Below are 21,209 nucleotides of genomic sequence, written 5' to 3'. Positions count from 1 at the left end.
TAAAGCTGAAAAAAAAATCCCACCCTGCCCTTCCTGTCATAAACTGACCCCCCCCCAGTTTCATTGTCTCTTTTCAACCCTTGTTACTACCTACAATTGTCTCAGTTATTTGGTAACTTGTTTATCTTCCATCTTTCCAGCTGGAATTGAGCTCCAAGAGCAGTGTTTCCATCACTGTGCCCCTACACCTTTTTCACACTCCTTAAATGCCCTGTGAAGAAGGAGGAAGTTTGAAAGCTGAAGTGGAGGGAATGAAAGATGGATGAATTGTCCATGAAGGAACAGACAGAAGAACGGATTTCCTCTTCCTGTGGTTCCTTCTCCATCAGTGTCTTCTCTCTCCCAATCCTTAAAAATATAAAACCACCAACTTCTCAGACTGTATATACTGTCCTACTTCTTTCTTTCTCTTTATAACTAAGCTCTCTTAGTAAGAGCCTCCATTCACTTAAAACTATTAACTCTTTTTTTCACATACTTTTATTTAGTAATGTAATTATAAAAGTAATAAATGCTAACTACAACAATTGGGTGTGTATGTTCCCAAAGTTTTTATTTGGTTTATACAAAAATAAATGCATAGGGTTGTGTATTTTTTAAATGAACAGGCTATTTACTTATTATACTGTACTTTTTTTTATTTAATAATGTGTTGAGGATATCTTTGGAGACAAAACATATAGATTTGCTCCTTTCTTTTTAATAGCTGCATAATATTCCGTACCATGGATGTACTATATTTTATACAAACCCCCTGATGGACATTCAGGTTGCTTCCAGATTTTCACTATTGTAACCATATTGCAATAAACTCACTCATACATATGTCTTCACATATTCACACTTTTATTTATGTTGCATAAAATCCCTGTTCAGCCTTAAACTCGCTATGATTAATCTTCTGCCCACTCTCCTAGCTCCAACCATGCTGCTACAGCAGATGTCACCACCCAAAACTCTACCAGTAACCCTTTCTTCCCCTTGAGTGCTTCAGGAAAAGCACGCAAGGAGGAATGATAGCTAAATAGGAACCAGAATCTATGTCAATAATTGGATAAGCCCTCAGTGTCTGGTTCTCTGAGAAGTAAGTGAATTCATCTCCGGCCAGGAGAGGTTAAAAGGAGGCTTAAAAGAGACAGTCAATAACTGTGACTCTGGGATTTTACCCAACCTGCAAGCTAATAATTTAACCTGTTATAGCATCATGGATGCTGGCAGAATATACAAGACTCCATGTCAGAGGCAAAAGATCTATTACTCTACTGCTTAGCAAAAGCATGAATTCACCGTCACGCCAACTGCCCTTGTCCAGGTCCCCAGGACAACACAAAGCAGGTGGATGCTGTTCAGACGGTGGGTTGCAGCACAGCTGAGGAAACTCAAATTTAGAGGACCTCAACCTTTCATAATGGGCAGCAAGTAAAACCCACTTGAAGTTTGCCCCAAGACAGAGGATCTTTATAATGCTGGAGAATAAATAGCCCTTCCTCTACTCCAGAGGAAGACTCTATCTCTGTCTTCCAAGGCTTTTCTCCATACAAATATCTTTTATAATACAGTCAGTGCATCTTCTTGCAGACATACAGGAGACCCCTGCAGAGTTGTCTCCCAGTAGAGGATACCTACTCCTCCCTCCCTCCAATTTGAAGATGGTCAGTTTGGTGGTACAAAGCTGACCTGACAGCCAGAGAAAAACAAATACTGTATAATATCACTCATATGTGAGGTTGAAGAAACAAAACAGATGAACAAGGGGAAGGGAAGAAAAATAAAATAAGATAAAAACAGAGAGGGAGACAAACCATTAGAGACTCTTTTTTTTTTTTAAGATTTTTATTTATTTATTTGACAGAGAGATCACAAGCAGGCAGAGAGGCAGGCAGAGAGAGAGGAGGAAGCAGGCTCCCTGCTGAGCAGAGAGCCTGATGTGGGGCTCGATCCCAGGACTCTGAGATCATGACCTGAGCCGAAGGCAGCGGCTTAACCCACTGAGCCACCCAGGCACCCCCCCCATTAGAGACTCTTAAACATAGGAAACAAACTGAGGGCTGCTGGAGCGGAGGTGGTTGGGGGGATGGGGTAACTGGGTGATGGACATTAAGAAAGGCACGTGATGGGGGCGGCTGGGTGGCTCAGTGGGTTAAAGCCCCTGCCTTCAGCTCGGGTCATGATCCCAGGGTCCTGGGATCAAGCCCCGCATCGGGCTCTCTGCTCAGCGGGGAGCCTGCTTCCTCTTCTCTCTCTGCCTGCCTCTCTGCCTACTTGTGATCTCTCTCTCTGTCAAATAAATAAATAAATAAAAATCTTTAAAGAAAAAAGAAAGAAAAGAAAGGCACATGATGTAATGAGCACTGGGTGTTACATACAATGGATGAATCACTGAACTCTACCTCTGAAACTAATAATACAGTATATGTTAACTGCATTGAATTTAAATAAAGATTTTTTTTAAAAGCTGACCTGACTTGTCGCCCCCATGAAGACTCAAGAATAAATAAATTAAAACAAAGAGAGTAGAAAACAGCTAAATTTACTACAAGAAAGCAGCCCCTGATCAGGTGTGCTTACCACACTAAAGAAGGCGCTAACAACAAGAAAAAGCCTACAACGTAGATATGAGAAGCACAAACCTTCCTCAAGCCTATAGTAGGTTAAATGGTGGCCTCCAAAAGGACATGTCCATTTCCTAATCCCTGGAAACTGTGAATATTACCTTATTTGGAAATACGGTCTTTCCGGATGTAATGAAGCTAAGTTCTGGCCTCCAGAACTGTGAGAAAAAGTTTCCATTGTTTTAAGCTACCCAGTTTGTGGTCATTTGTTATGGCACCCACGTGAAACAGTTATGCCAGCTGACATATTTCTGACCAACAATGTAACTATCATGGCCTGGGTTTGTAAGCCCAGTAAAGTCCAGGAGGACTTCTTATTGTTTTTCAATATTCTGAGCCGAGAACTCCTCACTCTCTTTTAATGGCTACATTTCTACCACATCTTCCTTCTGGTGTCTCTTTTTCTTGCGTTCTCAGAGGCCTTTCAAGCATGTCTAGAAGAATTTAAAATATTTTTAAATCATCTGCTGGCAATTGTTCTTGATTTATAAAGATTATCATTGTTGGACCAGGATACCATTCTTGCTTCCTTCTCTGTGATCTTTGCTCTCTGACCCAGAATGTTTTCTTTCCTAATATAAATCTTTTTTTCAATTTCTTGTAGAGAGTGATATGAGATGAATGGTTGCACATGTGACAACAAATCCTATCTACCTTCCCTTCCTTGAAAAGGATAATTCTCACATAGAAGTAAACCACCCATTAGTCCCACCCTGAATCCAGGCCTGAACTCAGTGTATCTGAATGCTATCTGACTCACATTAAATATACCTCATTGTCTTTTTCAAGGAGTCCTAGCACTATAAGTTTCCCAAGCATGTTCCCTCATAGCATGAGTCAAATTTCCCCCCATACCTATACTAACCACAACACCATAAAACTCCCTAATTTATAACTAAAGTATTCTATGTTGACCTTCCCAGCCCTCTAATATCAAACTTTCCAAGTCTTATATAACCTCCAGTGGCTGTTCCAGTCACCAATGGTAGGTTCTCCTGTTATTATCATTATTGACTCCCTGGCTTCAAGTGCACTTTTCAATAATTTCTTGGGTTCTGGCCTCTGTGTGGGAGGGTGTGGGGAGAAGTCTTCCTAGTTTGTTCTCTAAAATCTTGAATCTTCTTTCCTAGTTCTATTTAAGAGCATTTTTTAAAATATTTATTTATTTATTTGAGGGGGAAGGGTGAGAGGGAGAGAGAGAATCCCCACAGATTCCCCACTGAGCACGGGACTCAATCTCAGACCCCGAGATCATGACCTGCGCCCAAACCAAGAGTCTGATGCTCAACCAACTGTCCCACTCAGTGGCACAATTAAGAGTGCATATTTAAGAGCATTTAAATATGCATACATTTTCTTTTCCTTTACCTCTGTGACTACCTTGGCCTCTAAAGTCACAATCCTTCTCAGGAGAAGGTCCCCTTGATTCATTATTTCCCAATCAATGCACATTTCTCTTTCATCTTCCACTTTTTCTTGATGTAATATCTGTATCTTTTGTTTCTTTATAAGTGTGCCATTATTCCTACTGTCTCTCACTAAACCTGACCCCTTTAGATAATGTTTCAAGCACAGTCTTTTCAATTTCCTTTTAACTCTCAGGTTCGTAAAATTCTTTGCAATTTTTGTCTATCACAAGCCAAGAATATAACATCTGTGCTTTGTAATAAGGCTCCCCTTTCATCTTTATCTCTTCATTAATAAGATTCTACCATGCCTCGATGATTGAATCCACAGACTGAGTTCCTGAAATCTATGACCCAGCTAATACCCAGTTCGCAGCCAATCTGAGAACATATGGGATTGGAGGGCAGGTCAACTTTAGAAGTCATTGGACAGATCAGAACCCAAGTCCCTCTTTGGCCTGAAATTTAACGACGATAAAGAGGAGCAATTTGGAAAAGTCAGTCTAGCGCTGCCCACCCATGCATCCCTCTGCCGCCTAAATCCATGGCTAAAGGTGAGCTATGTCACACAGCGGGGCTTGCTCATGCACAAGGAATCTAGTCGTTATTGAGTTTAGAAGTCTGGTTTTTTCATCCTAGCTAAGAAAGAGAATAAAGAAGGAAATAAACTTTGGTATGAAAATTTGTTCCATTCCCAAGTGCTCATACACTACTTGTACAATCCCTTTTCCAATAATCTACACATCAGCTGCATTTACAATGCCAAGTGCCTCTGCTGTCTCTTTGACTCTTTGATCCCAAATGCTCATTCTTACATGTATGCCCATTTGGCCTCACCCACACTGGGCCTCAGTATAATTTGGATTAATTAACAAACCTTTGCCTATTATACCTTCCATGCCCTAGGATGAGATTTTATCTAATAAACAAGGCAAAAAATTAAAAACTGTACAATTGCAAATTGAAAAAAAAAATGCTATGAAAGCAATGAATAGAGTTGTGGCATAGAATAAAGGAGGAGACCTACTTCAGAGACTTAGGTAAAGCCAGAAGGAAATGGTTGAGCTGAGAACTGAAGGACGAAATAGATCTATAGACTAAATCCATGTTTATCTCCTTTCTATCTTCATTTATATGTGCACAATATTTAAAATAAAATAAAGTTTTAAATATATATATTTACATGTAATATATATTTATCTAAATATATATTTTAAAATATATTTTTAAATAATGTATTTATTTTAAAAATATATTTTAAAATATATTGAAATAAATATAGTTAACTATATTTAATAAATATATTGAAAATGTATTTTATCTTAAAATATATTTTGTAATATATTTTTAAAATATATTTTGTTTTAAATATGTATTTATTTTATATAAAAATAAATTTAAAATTTTTTTCATTATTAATTAATTTAATTACATGTCACTTAAATTCAAATGCTATCTTAAAATCTCCAAATGTAATTGTTTTTAGTTAAAAGGCATAGGCTAAACTATCTTGGCAACCATTTATTAAGTAGACATAATCCATCAAAGTATCATAACCATGTGACATATAACCAAAGGCTGAGATTTAATTACTCAAGAGATTGAAGATATTTATTAAATTGCATTAACAAAATCAATGTTAGAAATTCTGCAGGTCTTTGCCATGAAAAAGAAAAAAACAGATTCGCAAATATGTAAAAATAATATGCCTAACATTTAGGTAGAGGGATTATGCCATTTCAAAATCCAAACATATTTCTTTAAAACTAAAAAAGATCACTTTGCATGTAAAAGGTTTTCCCGATGAAAGGTGATTTAGATACTAATTACGTAAAAAGATTTATAAAGGAGAAAACATACATAAATTCTGTGCAAGAGAGTAGAAAATCAGTTTTCTCTGCCAGAAGCTGCATTCAGATTTCATAGGGTTGGCAGCTATAAGTCTCTTTCATAAGAACTAAACAGTACATTTCCATCAATTAACTAATTTCAACAACAGGATAAATTATAAGTGAGGTGATTCTTCTAAATGTATCCCTTTTGTTTCGAAGTAGAGTGGGAACAAAACAGAGGAAAGAAAAGGAGCAAATATCCATCAAAAATTTTGTACACAAATGTAGAAGGCAGCTTTATTTGTAATTGCCAAAAATTAGAAACAACTCAAATGATTGGCAACAGGTGACTGGATAGACAAAGAGTAGTATATCCGTACATTTAGAATACTAGTCAGCCATGAAAAGGGAATAATCTAATGATACAAGCAACACCATGGATGAATGTCAAAATAATTAGACTCAGTGTAAGAATTCAGATTTAAGAAAAGTACATACCCTACGGTTCTATTTTTATACAATCTAGAAAATGAAAACCAATCTATAATGACGAGACAGAAAACAAATCGATGGCTGCTTAGCTTGTGGGGACAGATGCGGGGGGGCGGGCAGGCAGTCCAGCACTGAGGAAGACATGGAGGACTGATTATAAAGGCCTGAGGAATCTTTATGGGTGATGAACATGTTGATTATCTTGACTGTAGGGATGGTTTCGCTTATGTACACATATGTCAAAACTCATCAAACTGCACACTAAACATGGGTAGTATTTTGTACTTCAATTACTTTTCAATGAAGCTATAAAACAAGGAAAATCTGTGAGTAATGACCTCCAAGTAGTATTGTGATGATTAAATTGGCATAGGCCGTGTAGTCAGAGAGATTCACTGGGAGGCTAATCTAAAAATTCAGACAATAAATTTTCTAGGGCAGAACTCAAACCCTGGTAAGGGGAATTTTGATTAACTAAGAAAAAAAAAGTACATGAAAAAGTAAAAACTCTGAACTGTGCTTTTTAAACACCAATTTTGTAATTCAAACTATTTACATTCATTAGTTTTAGAAAACACTGTACTGCAAGATATTCCCCAATAAATGTCTGTTAAGAACCTGTTTAATCAATGAGTCTCGGGATACTGAAAAAAAATTTAAATTAAATTAAGATGTAGGGGGAAAAAAGAACCTGTTTAATGAAAAGAAAAGATAAATGTGTAACTTCCATATTAACCATTAATTTCTGGTTTGTAGATTGTTTACTTCCAAAAAGGAGGTAATAGAGATATGTCAATTACTGGTATAAAATATAGGTATATAAACTTCAAAGGCAATTGATAATTTCTTCTCTTATTATCTAAAACATGCCTACCACTCTAAAAACTATGAGATTATACCATTTTAGGTGACAATTTGCCCTTTGTCCAAATTATCCTTAATTCCATATTAGTAACCTCTTAAATATTTGAATGTTATGCATAAGTTTGACAATGTGGTCAGTGCAAAAATTAAATAAGTGTTACAAGAGTATTTTTTAGAGTTTTATATCCTACAGTTTCATTGCTCAAATAACATAGGCTATATTCATTGGCACAGGACAAATCAAGTGTTCCTCCAACTAAATTCAAAGGTTCCTGTGGACCTTGTGTTGCAGAGATGGATTTGTCTAGATGAGAATGAAGATCTCTCTGTGGGATACACTCTCTCTGTCTATCTTTTGGTGGACAAAATATATGGTCTCCTTCAACAGGTACTTCAAAACACTAGTGCTCCAAGATCACCCTAGAAAGATGAACCTCTATAAATACCAGTTCCTGTTCAAAGACAGCAATATTTAAGGACAAGAATATAAAGGACCATTCCATCCCTTTCTCCAAAGCTATATTCATACCAGATAGGTTACTGTTAAGCTCTACCCCTGGGAATTTCTAAAATTGTTCTCACAAGAAAACATCTTCAGTAAATTAAATTTTAATGCTTTGCTTTCAGTTTTTGTCTGAGTAATACAAGAAATGGCCATGTAAAAAAGTTTATGACGTTTTCTTTAACATTGTTATTTTAAAAGTGTTGTGTGTTCTCTGTATTTTTAAAATATTGACTTCATTGTCCCTGTAAAAGAAATGATTTCTTTTAAAGTTTACTATCAGGAAAAAGTTTGTGTCAAGAAATATGTAATCTATCAGGGTATCCTTTCTTCCTTGCCTGATAGATCTCCTCAGGCTACTGGAATGTCCTCATACCTCAGGTTCCACCTTGATGAAACCCACCTGGCTAGGCCCTTTGAACTTGTTTTAGATCCTTCATGCTCACATACCTCCTAGGGACAGTTTTAAAGCCCCTTTTCCCTTTGCCTCCTTTTCTTCCTCTGCTGCTCTGCAGTAGTTACCACAGAGAAGAGACAGCACCAACAAAAGTGGAAAAATAACTTAAATGCATATTTGAAATTACAAACAATAGCAGACTATGCTGAATCAAACTACTGTTGGGTAATTTTGTGGTACACTCAAAGAGACACGCTTTATTAAAAGTCAATATTCAGGTAAAAAAAGAAAAATCCCAAGACAAATATTTCATATTGTAGTGCTACTTATCAAGAACGAGCAACCTTCACCTAATTTGAAATCCCTTTAAAATGCTTCCCAAAAAGTTGTCCTACTCAGAAAACTGCAAGAGAAAATGAGAGAGGAAAAAACCAAACATCTGGCCAAATATTTTAACAATATTGACTCTGTTTTAGTCAGTGGAAATAAATGAGTGAGAGAGTCTGCTACCGATATATTTTTATATGGAAAGTCTGTTTTTTCTTATTGCCACTAAATAAATATTGAATGACTTTTTTTTTTTTAACCTCAGTTGGAAGGGACAGCAAATGACTAGTCTGCCCAGAAGGCTCAAATGTCTCTGTCTAGCCTTGCTTGACCCATATCCTAACACCTTCCCTTCAGAAGTGGAATGAGATTGAAGAATCCTTACACTCCCATGAAGGTTAGAGCGCACTACTAGGGATATTTCATATTTAATCCAGGCCCCTCCAAAAAGGGATGGTCTTGGTAAGAGGTGACCACAGGCTGTTATTGGGCCTTATGATCTCACAGGGTTTTATAAACGATGAATGGATGCCCAGAACGCCACTGTACTCCCAAGGACGTTCATCAAATGAGTAGCACCAGCTCTTGCAATCTGTAGCTCCAGGAAACCAGCTGAAGAAGCATCTTCCAGAAACATGGTAGAACTGAGGAATTGGGTAACAGACTCAGCAGCCTAGGAAGAGCGTAAGGACCTCCTCTAAGGTCTCCCTCCTCCACATCAACTCTTAGCCCAAAATATATCAAATGTACTAAATTATCTATTTGAACTTTCTATCCAAAACAAACTCTTCTGTTCACACACACATCCATCATTTCATTTTTGAATGAAAAGAACAATAGAGAGAAACAAGGTAATAGAACAGACTCTGAAATAGGAGAAAATTGGTTCTGCCACTAATGAAGCCACTGAAACTCTATGAACCCCAGTGTCCCCTCCTATATAACAAAAGGCTAAGATTAAATAATATCTAAGGTCTGATCAGTGTATAATGACACTGCGTATGGAAAGGACAGAGAGAAGAGAAACTTGAAAAAAACAAGACTGGGCACCTGGCCAGCAATAGCTGAGCTCCTGATTGACCGCTGGCCTTCAGCTGCTCACTATGGCTAAGCCCAAAGCCTTGGATCATTAAGGAACCAGCAAGTCCCCTTACAGCAACCACCAGCTTCGGCAGTGGGTTCAAGCTTTCACTCTGAGAATTTCCTTTAATTCTTTACTATCTCAGCCATGCATTTAAATTACCTTTTTTATAGTTTAGTGTTTACAGTATTTTAAAGAATTTTACAGGCTGATTCATTATAATGTCAGAATTAGAAGTTGTTGTTTAGGGGCACTTGGGTGGCTCAGTCGTTAAGCATCTGCCTTCAGCTCAGGTGATGATCCCAGGGTCCTGGGATCGAGCCCCGCATCAGGCTCCCTGCTCAGTGGGAAGCCTGCTTCTCCCTCTCCCACTCCCCCTGCTTGTGTTTCCTCTCTCCCTGTGTCTCTCTCTGTCAAATAAATAAATAAAATCTTAAAAAAAAAAAGTTGTCCACTTTTTAAAAAAATATTTATCCCCTGATTATGGATAATAAACTCATCAGAAACAGTGCTATGAATAGTATCCAAGCCAATGCCTCTCTGTGGCACAATACCCAGATATTTGCAACATTGAGATGGAAAAAAATAACTGTCCAATGTGAAGGGATGAAGTACTTACCGATTTAATACTTAGTACTACTCAATATCGATCTGACATATATCATTTAAGATACAATGATAATCCATAAAAAAGAACCAATCAAATTTTTCACCATAACTGGCACTTAGAATTTAATTTTTGCAGTATAACAAAATTAATTTGCTCATGTCAAAGCACAAGTGAAGCTTCTACAGGATTATAGCAAGGGTAAGAGCCAAATCGTGCCTTGGACAGGTCACCCCTTCTCACCCAGATTCCTGAGAGCTACCATGTAATGTCATGACTCATGGAAACCGAGCTGCTGTTGTCTTGTTCGCTGGCTGTGCAGGGCTTCCAGCATGGGGATTTGTGACAAATCTGGACTACAGTGCCTACCTTTGGCCTGGAGCCAAAACAGGGCCTCTCTGTCCCTATTAAGTGTCAATTTTATCATCCACCACAGCCCGTAACAAACAGAATTCCCAAGCACTGAAGTGCTTTTGTGCAAGGGAGAAAAGCACAATAGGTAGGCCCAAAGGGGTGCATGGTTCATCTCGCATATTCTTGGACCTGGAGGAACCAGGAATAAAGGAAGGGCTGAACAGGGAGGCATTCCCTTTCCATTCTGCATGCCTGACTTATCCCTATGTAAATGCAGCTAATCAGGTCCAAATTTCAAAATCTCTTTTTTTTTCTCAAACAAAAATTTACATTCAGATAAACATGCCATAGTGTTAACTATATACATATGTTGTTTTAAATATATATGTAAATTATACATGCATATATACGCACATGTATGAAAAGATTTATGACAAAAACATTTTGCTAAATGAATAGATTCCTAAAACGATAAGAATTAGTATGTGCACTCTCATACAAGTTTTGGTGTAGAAACATTTTAGTCCTATACTCATATAAACAATCATCATTGTAACTAAAAATACAGAAGGAGCCTCATTATGCAGACTGGTAGCATTCTAAGACTCACTAAAAGAGGATACTACTAGTTAAAACAGTATGATTTCCTGTTAAAGAAATATAATACTGAAATAAACAATATCAAAAATAACAAGATAAAGAATAATTCAAAATTTGAAATGAGATTGCCAGATTTTCTTTGAGGTGAATTTTCGTAATCTCATGTCTAGTTGTTAAAATGAATGTAGTATATAGCAATTTGGGACATTTCTAACCAACTGAAGTTCTATTTTTAGGTAGTCAAGTTCATGTATATGCATATACCTTAATATTTTAGAATAATACTGTTTTTTCTGGTAATACCAGAAATAAAAATACTGAAGTTACTCTATGAAACATTTGCCTTCTCTCAAAATTTACTGTTGTAACAAGCCACTAATTCATGTTGACACCTTCATTTTTTTTTTTTTTTTAAGATTTATGTTTATTTATTTGAGAAAGAGAGCACAGGAGGCAGAAGGAGAGGGAGAGGGAAACCCAAGCAGACTCTGCACTCTGTGTCAGCATGGAGCTGGACACAGGGCTTGATCTCATGACCCTGAAGTCATGACCTGAGCTGAAACCAAGAGAGGGACACTTAACCGTCTGAGCCACCCAGGGGCCCTGACACTTTCAATTGATTTTAAAAGAGGATAATAAATAATAATTCCCACCTATTCAACACCTGACCTGCCTCAAGCACTTTGCACATTTTAAAAATAGCTCTACTAGCTGGTCAGTGTGGTCCATATTTTACAGATGAGGAAATTGAAGCAAGTCACGCAGCATCTGTGAGTAAAGCTGGGCTTTGAGCCAGTCTTTGTCACCACACTCAAGTGACAATGACAATGCAGCTTCTGTGCCTATCACTTGAAAAAGCATTTCCTGAAGCCCCAGAGGCTCTCCTGAGGTGCCTCAGAGGGAAAAATGACACAATTGCTGAGCAGTCTGTGCTCCCCTGCCCCCTGCCCCCCAGCATCAATCCAAACAGCCCTCGAATACTATCAAAGCCAGCTTGTCAACACGCCCCATTCAGAGCCCGAGCACTCCCAGAACCCAGGCCCAATCTGACAGTCAAAGATGGCCAAACTCCTCCCCCCACACCCCATTTCATCCATTTGTTCACTGAGCAAACATTTGTGAGCTCATGGGTGTGCCAGGCCCTGCTATGGAAGGAAATGTTAAAAAATAAATAAATAAGTAAGTAAGACATAGGCCCTTCAAACATTTGTATGAACTGGGACCAGGAATCTCAAACTCCAATGCCTTTGAAATCCAGGTAGAGGATAAAAATGATTGAAGCAAGCCCGATGTAAGGAGCCGTGAGGTAGAGAAGCAACCCAGAAATTAAAATCTATAGAAAGCTGTTCCTGTGAGGGCCTCTTCAGCCAGAGCGGCCCCACCTCGGTTGGACAGCCATTTTGTTGTTTATGCAGTAAAACTTAAATTGACCTTGCCCCCCCCCAGGGGAACTTATTTAAAAGCAAGTCCGGGAAACCAGTCCCAGATAACAAAGCCCAAATACAAGGGTGGGTCAGGTCAGGTGGAGATAACAGCCCAAAAGCAGGGATGAGTCAGGTCAGGTGGAGACGTCCAATCAGTAAAGCAGGCATACTGTCTCCCTAGCTACCCAGGAGTGTGGGCCCCGCCTTTTGGGCGTCAATTCTCACCAAGGTGATAGGTTAGTTCAAATAGCTATTATGGGGTGAATTGTATTTCAATTGGTCACTTGTGTGTGACCTAACATGACTGTGCAGCTCTCTCTGTGTGTTACAATCTCATTCGCCACCTGTGTGTGGCCAGACCCAACCACATGGCCTTTGCTCTATAAAAGTTAGTCTGTGAGGCAGGGAGGGGTCACGCTCTCTTTAAGAGGCGTGGCCCTGGCTGGTCGGTTTGATTCTCGACGCTTGGAGTGAAATGAAGCTTTGCTTGACCTTCGCTTTGTCTCGCTCCTTTAATCATGGACCCATTATTGGGGGACCCAACATTGGGGACCCAACAGTTCCCAACCCTCAGCTGAGAGCAAAGGAAGAAGGAGTTATCAGAACCCCAGAGTCTGGGTGTGGGAGCTGGACCTATCAAAGTTGGGGAGGGGGGCACCAGCAGAAGCTAAAACTACAAAGGAGACACAACCAGTGGCTTTTTTCTCCTCTCTTCCTCCAACTTCCCACCACTTCCTCCATGAACCAAGCCTAACTAGAAGCCAATGAGTAAGGAAGTCTAAGACATACAGTGTGAGGGGGCAGACCCTGTGACACCAAGGAGAGTTGGAGAAAGGAGGGGATGGATTCAACAGCACACAGGCAAGTGACTTGTCCAAGCCAGGATTCTTGATTCCCAGGCCCCCACTCAAGTGCCCCTCCTGCCCTCCTGCTGTGTGATCCATCTCCCTGCATCCCGACCCCCTGCCTTGTACTGCCTTTGTCTGCTGCGGGTGTCCTATCTCATTGACTCCCTGTCCCCGCCCCAAATCCCTCCCTTGTTTGACTTGCTTCACTCTGAGGAACTCTCAAGGCTCCAGACTCTGGTTCCACCTTGTCTTCCATTCCCATGAGGCCCTCCCCTAGGCACCATGCCTCCAAGTATTTCAATCTAGATTTAAATTGTTGGCCACGGAGACAGTCACAGCTACAGAGTAATTCTAAGCATGCCACCAGCACCCATCACTCAGAGGCTGACATTTTGAAAATATTCATAAGTAACTGAAATAAAAATTAATGCTTCCTCTCCCTCACCAGGGTGCAGTAGGAAAAAAAAAAAGTGGCAAAATAGAACCATTTGCATTTAATGAATAATTTATTTACTTTCAAAACTAGATTAGAGTCTGGACTGTGATAAATCCACTAATTACACATTAAAATGAGGTCCATTCACTTCTTTAAAATTGTTCCAAACTGCTTAGCACAATTTCCAGCTGAACTTTGACTTTTGATCTCACATTGAATAGCGCTGATGGATCTTCCAAGCAAGAAAAGTAACATTAATTATCTTACATTAATGAAACACGGAACCATGAAGGAGAATGTAGGCATTATTTTTTTTCAAAGTGTATTGAGTCAGAAATCAAAAAGCTTATTAGCAAGTATTTTCAAATTTCATGCATGAGAATGAAATCAACCAATATATTTTTTAAGAAAAAAAAAATCACCTGCTTAGTGCTTTCTCGTACCTTAAAGAATATAGTAATCAGCTCTCTCCCAAATTGTTCCTCTCATGGAATGTTCACTTCCTAGCAACAGCACTCCAAGCAAAGACCACTTCTTCAAACTCCAATTTTATAGCTTTCCAGTTTTTAATTACTTCTCAGTTTATGGAAATAAAAACTCCTTCACAGGTGCACTGGACTTGTGCCTAGCCAAAAAAGATCTTGGACAGGAACAATCAGACTGCATATATCATCAATGAGATTCAAAAAGGACAACTCACTGACAATTGAAAAAAAAAAAAAACTGAAATTGAGGCAGTTGTCTACAAATTTAAGAAATTAGTATCAAGTCACCCCTTGCCCCTATAAGTCTTAGCGGATGTGTTTGGAAGCTCACTTTTGGAAGATAATTATTCAGTGGCATTTAGATTCCTTAATCAAGGCATAGTTATGGTGTTTGGAACTCCAATGAGATGGCTACAAATTAAATATAAGTTTCCTGGTCACCTGGGTGGCTCAGTTGGTTAAGTGACTGCCTTCAGCTTGCATTATGATCCTGGAGTCCTGGGATCGAGTCCTGCATCAGGCTCTCTGCTTAGCGGGGAGTCTGTTTCTCCCTCTGACCCTCCCCTTCTCATGCTCTCTCTCTCTCTTCCTCTCTCTCATTCTCTCTCTCTCATATAAATAAATAAAATCTTTAAAAATATATATAAGTTTCCTTGGTATGACACATATTTAGTACATAACAGTTCAATTAGATAACATAATAAAAATGCTTCTCTTGGTTCTAATAAAGGCAAACCCCCCAGGGTGTACTATGATTTCTCTCCAAGTCATGCATCCTTCTACTACTTCTGCAGCCCGTGTCAGGAATAGAAGTTTTCTCAGGGAGAAATTCATTATATCTCGTTGTATTTCCTACTTGTGGGGAAGACATTCACCCTACTCTTGAATCCTCCAGAAGAACATTCCACAGAACTCTGGTGCTTCCAGGTATTAACAGGTCTCTTCCATATACCCACATACATACACATAAATGAGTGTAGCCAAACAAGTCCAAGAAATGCTAGATTAAAGAGTTAAATGGGATTATAATTTCCCTGCAGGACTTCTTAGAGATTTTAATACATTAATGTGTCCTATGAGTCTCCACAAGTGGAATATAATGAACCTTGTTTATTAAGATGAAGACCTTTCTGTCACAAAGCATCTCTCAGGGCTAACGTGCTATGAGACACTTTGGCAAATGATGCTCTAAGACCTTCTGGGGAGATCCTGTTCTATAAGGTTAGGATAAAGCAGCTTGCAAGAAAATCATGGAAACCAGCCAGGAGGCACACCAAGTAACGGGAAGAATGGAAAGACCATCAGGGCTGGGAGTAAATAGGGACAAATTAGGATTATCAACAATAAGAACTACCGTTTATTTAGTCCCTCTGATATGCTCAATATTTTGTGTGTTATCCCAATCAATACTTCCAACAACACTTCACTGTAAATCCTTTCTCTATTTTGAGGATAAGAAAATTGGGCCTGAGAAAGATTAAGTGCATTGCCCAAAATCACATAGCTCGCACATAGCAGACCTGAAACTTAAAACTACCTGTCTTGACTCCACTATGTCTTCTCTATGCTACACTGCCTGCTAGAAAAGGAAAAAAAAAAAAAAATAGAAGGCAGAATAAAGTAGTAAGTGGTGACATAGAAGCAAAAGAAAAGACTGTTTCTCAAAAACAAAATATAAGTGGTATAATAACAAAAAATAAAATATGACTAGGCTAACTGTTTCTAAGCCTGCTCCCTACAGCTCTGCCTCTCTATGAATGCAGGGATTAGTACTGAGGCCATTCAGGCCTCTTGATCACCCACAGGCTAAGCAATGTCATGGTCAGACCCAACACATGTCAACCTCAGAGGATGCAACCGGCTGCAGTAGTCCATTGAGTGGTCCAGTAGTGCTGGAGTGGGCCCTATCCAGCCCACAAAAGCCCATTTTATATATCTCTCTCCAACTCCACATTCAGTGATGTCATGTCAGTAGCTTGTAATCTGCCATGATGGAAGTATTTACACAATGGAAATTGGTAAACACTGCAAAGCAAGGAATTTGTGGGTTTTGTGACTTCTTTTTCCAGAGGGCCAGGATATCAACACACCACTGACTGAGTCTTCACCAAAAAGCAGAAGTAGAAGAGATCAAAAGGTGACAAGACTTTGAGCTAAACAGAATGCCACAGTAATTATCCTCCTTAATGTCAAATTCAAATATGAATAATCTGGATATACCTGTGCTAATGAAGAGGACCAGTGTCGTGCGTAATGACATTATTCTCTGCTGTCTTCTAATAAGTTGCACAAAGTAGCTGAAAGCAGAGAACGACCTGAACAGAGGCAGTCCCTGGCCCCATCTCGTACTGGTACCACACTCCCTGGGCCCTTGACTATAGGGTCAAGGTTACTTACTCCAGCCCCGGCACAGTGCAGATATGACTAGGTCTCACTTCCCTTTCCTACGTCCATCAGCGGACCCCAAGCTGCCCCATTCCCCAAAAGCTCACAGAAGCAGTAGTGGATGCAAAGGCTATTTCTTTTTTTTTTTTTTTTTAAGATTTTATTTATTTATTTGACAGAGAGAGATCACAAGTAGGCAGAAAGGCAGGCAGAGAGAGAGGAGCAAAGGCTATTTCTAATATTCAAAAGGTCTAAAATAAATAATATATTAATTTCCAGTGATATCACACAGACTAAATAAAGATTTGTTTTTATTGTTGTAGTTTTGCTTTTGCTTCTACCAATTCAGTCTTGGTCATTTTAGGTACCTCAAGATACTCCAGTTTTTCTCATTGAAAACAATTTTTGAGAAATTTTTTTAAATTGAACAATGAGCTAGTTACATGACAAATGATCATTATAGGAGCACCTGGGTGGTTCAGTTGGTTGAACCTCCAACTCTTGGTTTTGGCTCAGGTCATGCTCTCAGGGTCACAGGATGGAGTTCTGCGTGGGGCTCTGGCCTTGGAGCGAGCGGAGTCTGCTCCAGATTCTCTCTCCCTCTCCCTCCCATCTGTCGTTCCCTGGCTCCTGTTCCCTTTCTCTCTCTTTCTCTTGCAAATATATAAAATCTTTTAAAAAACAAAAAATGAACAAACAAATGATCCTTGTATGATAGATAAAACCTCCTAAATGGAGTGAAATAGTGAAGAACCACTGAACACACATAAAGATATTTGAAAGAAAAAACTTTTTCTTTCAGCAAGTTAGACTCACCCAGAAGAAGAGATTCCCACCAGACATAGAAAGGCCAATGCTGCGTCCCATTTTCCTTAGGATAAGCCTCCTGAAAAGAGGCTTTACATTTGGAATCCACAGCACCCACCACAGACCATGGCCTTTCCCAGGAAACTCCCCAGAGCAAGACAGAAATGCTACTCCTAACTTACAGACCTCTTCCCCTCACCCGACTGCCCCGATTCTTTGCAGTGAACCCTTTGATCTTCCCTGAGGAAGGCACAGGAAAAGCTGTTACTTAAGCTTTTCCATACTTAAACATAAAACATACTTAAGGAATGTTGCCTAGGGACGCCTGGGTGGCTCAGTTGGTTGGATGACTGCTTTCGGCTCAGGTCATGATCTCGGAGTCCCGGAATCGAGTCCCGCATCAGGCTCTCAGCTCCACGGGAAGTCTGCTTCTCCCTCTGACCTTCTCCTCGCTCATGCTCTCTCTCACTGCCTCTCTTTCAAATAAATAAATAAAATCTTAAAAAAAAAAAAAAAAAAAAAAAAAAGGAATGTTGCCTAAAAGGCAACCAGCGTGAACACTTACCCAACTCTTGTGTACATAAACCATCAGCAGATGGAGCCCTTTGCTAATTCAACAATCATTCTAGGTCTGCTTTCAATGGCCCACAATAGTTGCATTCTCAGTTTTTATGGCTCATACTGAATTCCTATCATTGTTGGGATTAGCTCATGACTATATTTTGTATGGAAGCATCCAGGAACTATATTTCTACAAGTGAATGCTAGAAAAATTAAGATGAATTCTCTTAGTATTAGAGATAGTATCTGATGTATTGTCCTGTATTATCTTCAAGTGTGTGAAAATGGTGCTTTAATTCATCCTTTCCATAAGTATTAAGACCTGCATGTGTTGTCAGAAATATCACATATGTTTATTCTCTTTAAATCAACCTAATATCATTTGGGGGCCCCTTCTAATCAGGCTGTGGGGAAATTCTGTAATAAATAGAGGCTTCTGAACTCCCAAATTCAGGATCCTATAAAGATTCCAGGGATTACACAATTTCAAAGGAAAAGAAGGCATGGAGGTAGTTGTGCCTGTGGTCCTCGGCCATCTCTTTGGTTTCTTACTGGGTCATTCTCTGCTCCTTCTAAACCAAATGTGGAATATAGGAATCATCTGTGAAGCTGGAAACCTTTCAAGGACCATCTGGTCTTATATCCCCAAAGGGGGCAGCATGCAGCCATCCTTCTCTTGGGTGTTTCCAGAAGCACAGCCAAATTACCTATTTCTCTAGGAAGCATAAGCTTCTCCCTTCTCAGCTCTCAAAAAAATCTCATTTTCAGTCAGATAAAAATGTTTTGGGGCACCTGGGTAACTCGGTTGGTTAAACGTCTGCCTTCAGCTCAAGTCATGATCCCCAGGTCCCCGGATCAGCCCAGAAGGGTTCCCTGCTCAGTGGTGAGCCTGCTTCTCCCTCTCCCTCTCCCTCTGCCCTTCCCCTGCCCTGCTCATGCTCACTCTCTCTGGAGCTCTCTGTGTGTGTGTGTCTCTCAAATAAATAAATCTTTTTTTTTTTTTTTTATGCATCTCCTGTCCTATTTCCCTTAGAGCAATAGTCATCAACCTTACCTATACATTAAATCACCTGGAGAACTATTAAAAAGAAAATACTGATTCCTGGTTCCTACCTCCAGAGATACTGACCTAATTGGTATTCAATGTGGCTGTGACAATGAGGTATATCAAGGTCAGAAAACTGTCAATAATTGTGAAAAATATACGACTATAACACGTTAATAATTAGGGAAACTGGGAATGAGATATGTAAAAACTTTGTGTACTAACTTTGCAATTCTTCTTAGTTTAACAGTGATCTAAAATTAAAAGTTGGCTAAAGGCAAAAACAAAATATCAAAGGGCTCAATACCTCCATATATATGTGTGTGTGTGTATATACACACACACACACATACACATAATTACATGTGAGATGGAGGCTAATATTTCTCAGTTTTTAAAAAACATTATGCACATAATAAAATTTTTTTCAAATATTACCAAAAGCTAAAAAATGAAAACTAAAAGTGAAAATAAATAAAAACTCTTCAGTCATAGAATGAGACACAAAAATTATGTTTCTAAAAAAAAAGTTTTTACCCATAGAAAGTACTTTATGCTATTTTAGAAAATTTGTGAAATGCAGTAGTATATAAAAGAAAAATCACCTGTGTTTTGTATTTTTGTACAAAGCATATAATCAAATGTTAGGTAATGAAAGCACAATCCAATAATGTATTCACAATCATAATCCCAGCTATATCATGAGGTTATATATCTTGAAATTTTATACTGTTTGTACTATGCTCAATTCCTTTAACTGTAAATGTTTCTATTTACCCCTCAAATATTCATCACTGTAAAAAAAGGGGGGGTGCTCTTCATGAAGTGTGGAAGGTTGGAAATGAAGTAGCACCTCTTACCTCCCTCTCACTTCCAGTCTTTGGTACCCAGAACAGGACAACCTCAGATCCCAGGCATCCCTCTCCTCAGCTAGGAAAAGGCTGAGGGGTTGGGCTGAACCCCAAGACACCAACTTCCACAGCAGTCTCCCCCTATAAGAGAACTCAGTCCTTTTCCACAGTTCCATGTGCCTTCCCCCCAACACTCTGCGGGCCCCCCTCTCCCAGCTCCATGTTAAAATGAATGGAAGCTGACTTTTTTTGGTACTTGGACTTCTAAGACATACTCCAAAAAAACCCAAAAAAACAAAAAACAGAGGCTTGATTAATATTAACTGCTTTGTTTTATATAGGGAAGCAAAGTGAAAATAATGCTAGGAATCAAAATATTTTATGTGACCAGGTTCTGATAACCAGTACAAAATTTTTCAAAAACAGCACACCCATGGCTGAGTAAATTCTCGTGGCTTTTAGTATTTATCCTAAAAAAAAAAATCACCTTTTTCAGAAAATTCCTTCTCTATTACTATCACAGTTTTCCAGGAATCCCTTCCTTTGCTTGTGTTGTATCATGAATATCTTAGTTATGAATGGATTGTCTTTCATGTCGCAGAAATTCCTGTTTTCTCCTCTGATATTCCTTCTCCTGTGGACTGCTGTGATGAATTTGTTTTGATTGTACCTTCCTACCATTGTTTCAAAGGTAAATGATGAGGGAGAAGAGGTAAGTGCAGACTTTGCCCACTGCACTGGGCAGTGGCAGTGGCACTGCATTTGGGCTGACAGTCACTGAGAGAGCTCCCGGGCTTCAGTGAGAATGAAGGGTGGGAATGTAAGGCTGGACATCCGGGAAGCAGGACGGACCACTGCGATAACCCAGATGAGAAATGGCAAAAGCCAGAATTAGAGACACATCAGTGGGATGGATATAAGGGAACATATTGTCCCCTGGGTTTTGTTTGTTTGTTTAAATATTTTATTTATTTATTTGACAGAGAGAGCCAGCAAGAAAGGGAACAAGAGCAGGAGTGGGAGAGGGACAAGCAGACTCCCCACTGAGCAGGGAGTCCGACAGGGGCTGAATCCCAGGACTCTGGGAACATGACCAATGAAGGCAGATGCTTAACAACTGAGCCATCCACGTACCCTGTCCCAGTTTTGAAGACATTTACCGTGTTGGTGGAAAGACAAAACACAACACAAAACACAACCTGAGTGTCTCAGGCTGCTCAAATAAGAGCTCAGCCCCGAGCAAGGGTTCCCTTTGTGATTCGTGGAGTTGCCCAGGGGTGGCTCATGCATGCT

This window comes from Lutra lutra, chromosome 6 (assembly GCF_902655055.1).
Source record: "Lutra lutra chromosome 6, mLutLut1.2, whole genome shotgun sequence".
Classification (NCBI taxonomy): Eukaryota; Metazoa; Chordata; class Mammalia; order Carnivora; family Mustelidae; genus Lutra; species Lutra lutra.
Note: the sequence above shows the minus strand (reverse complement) of the source record.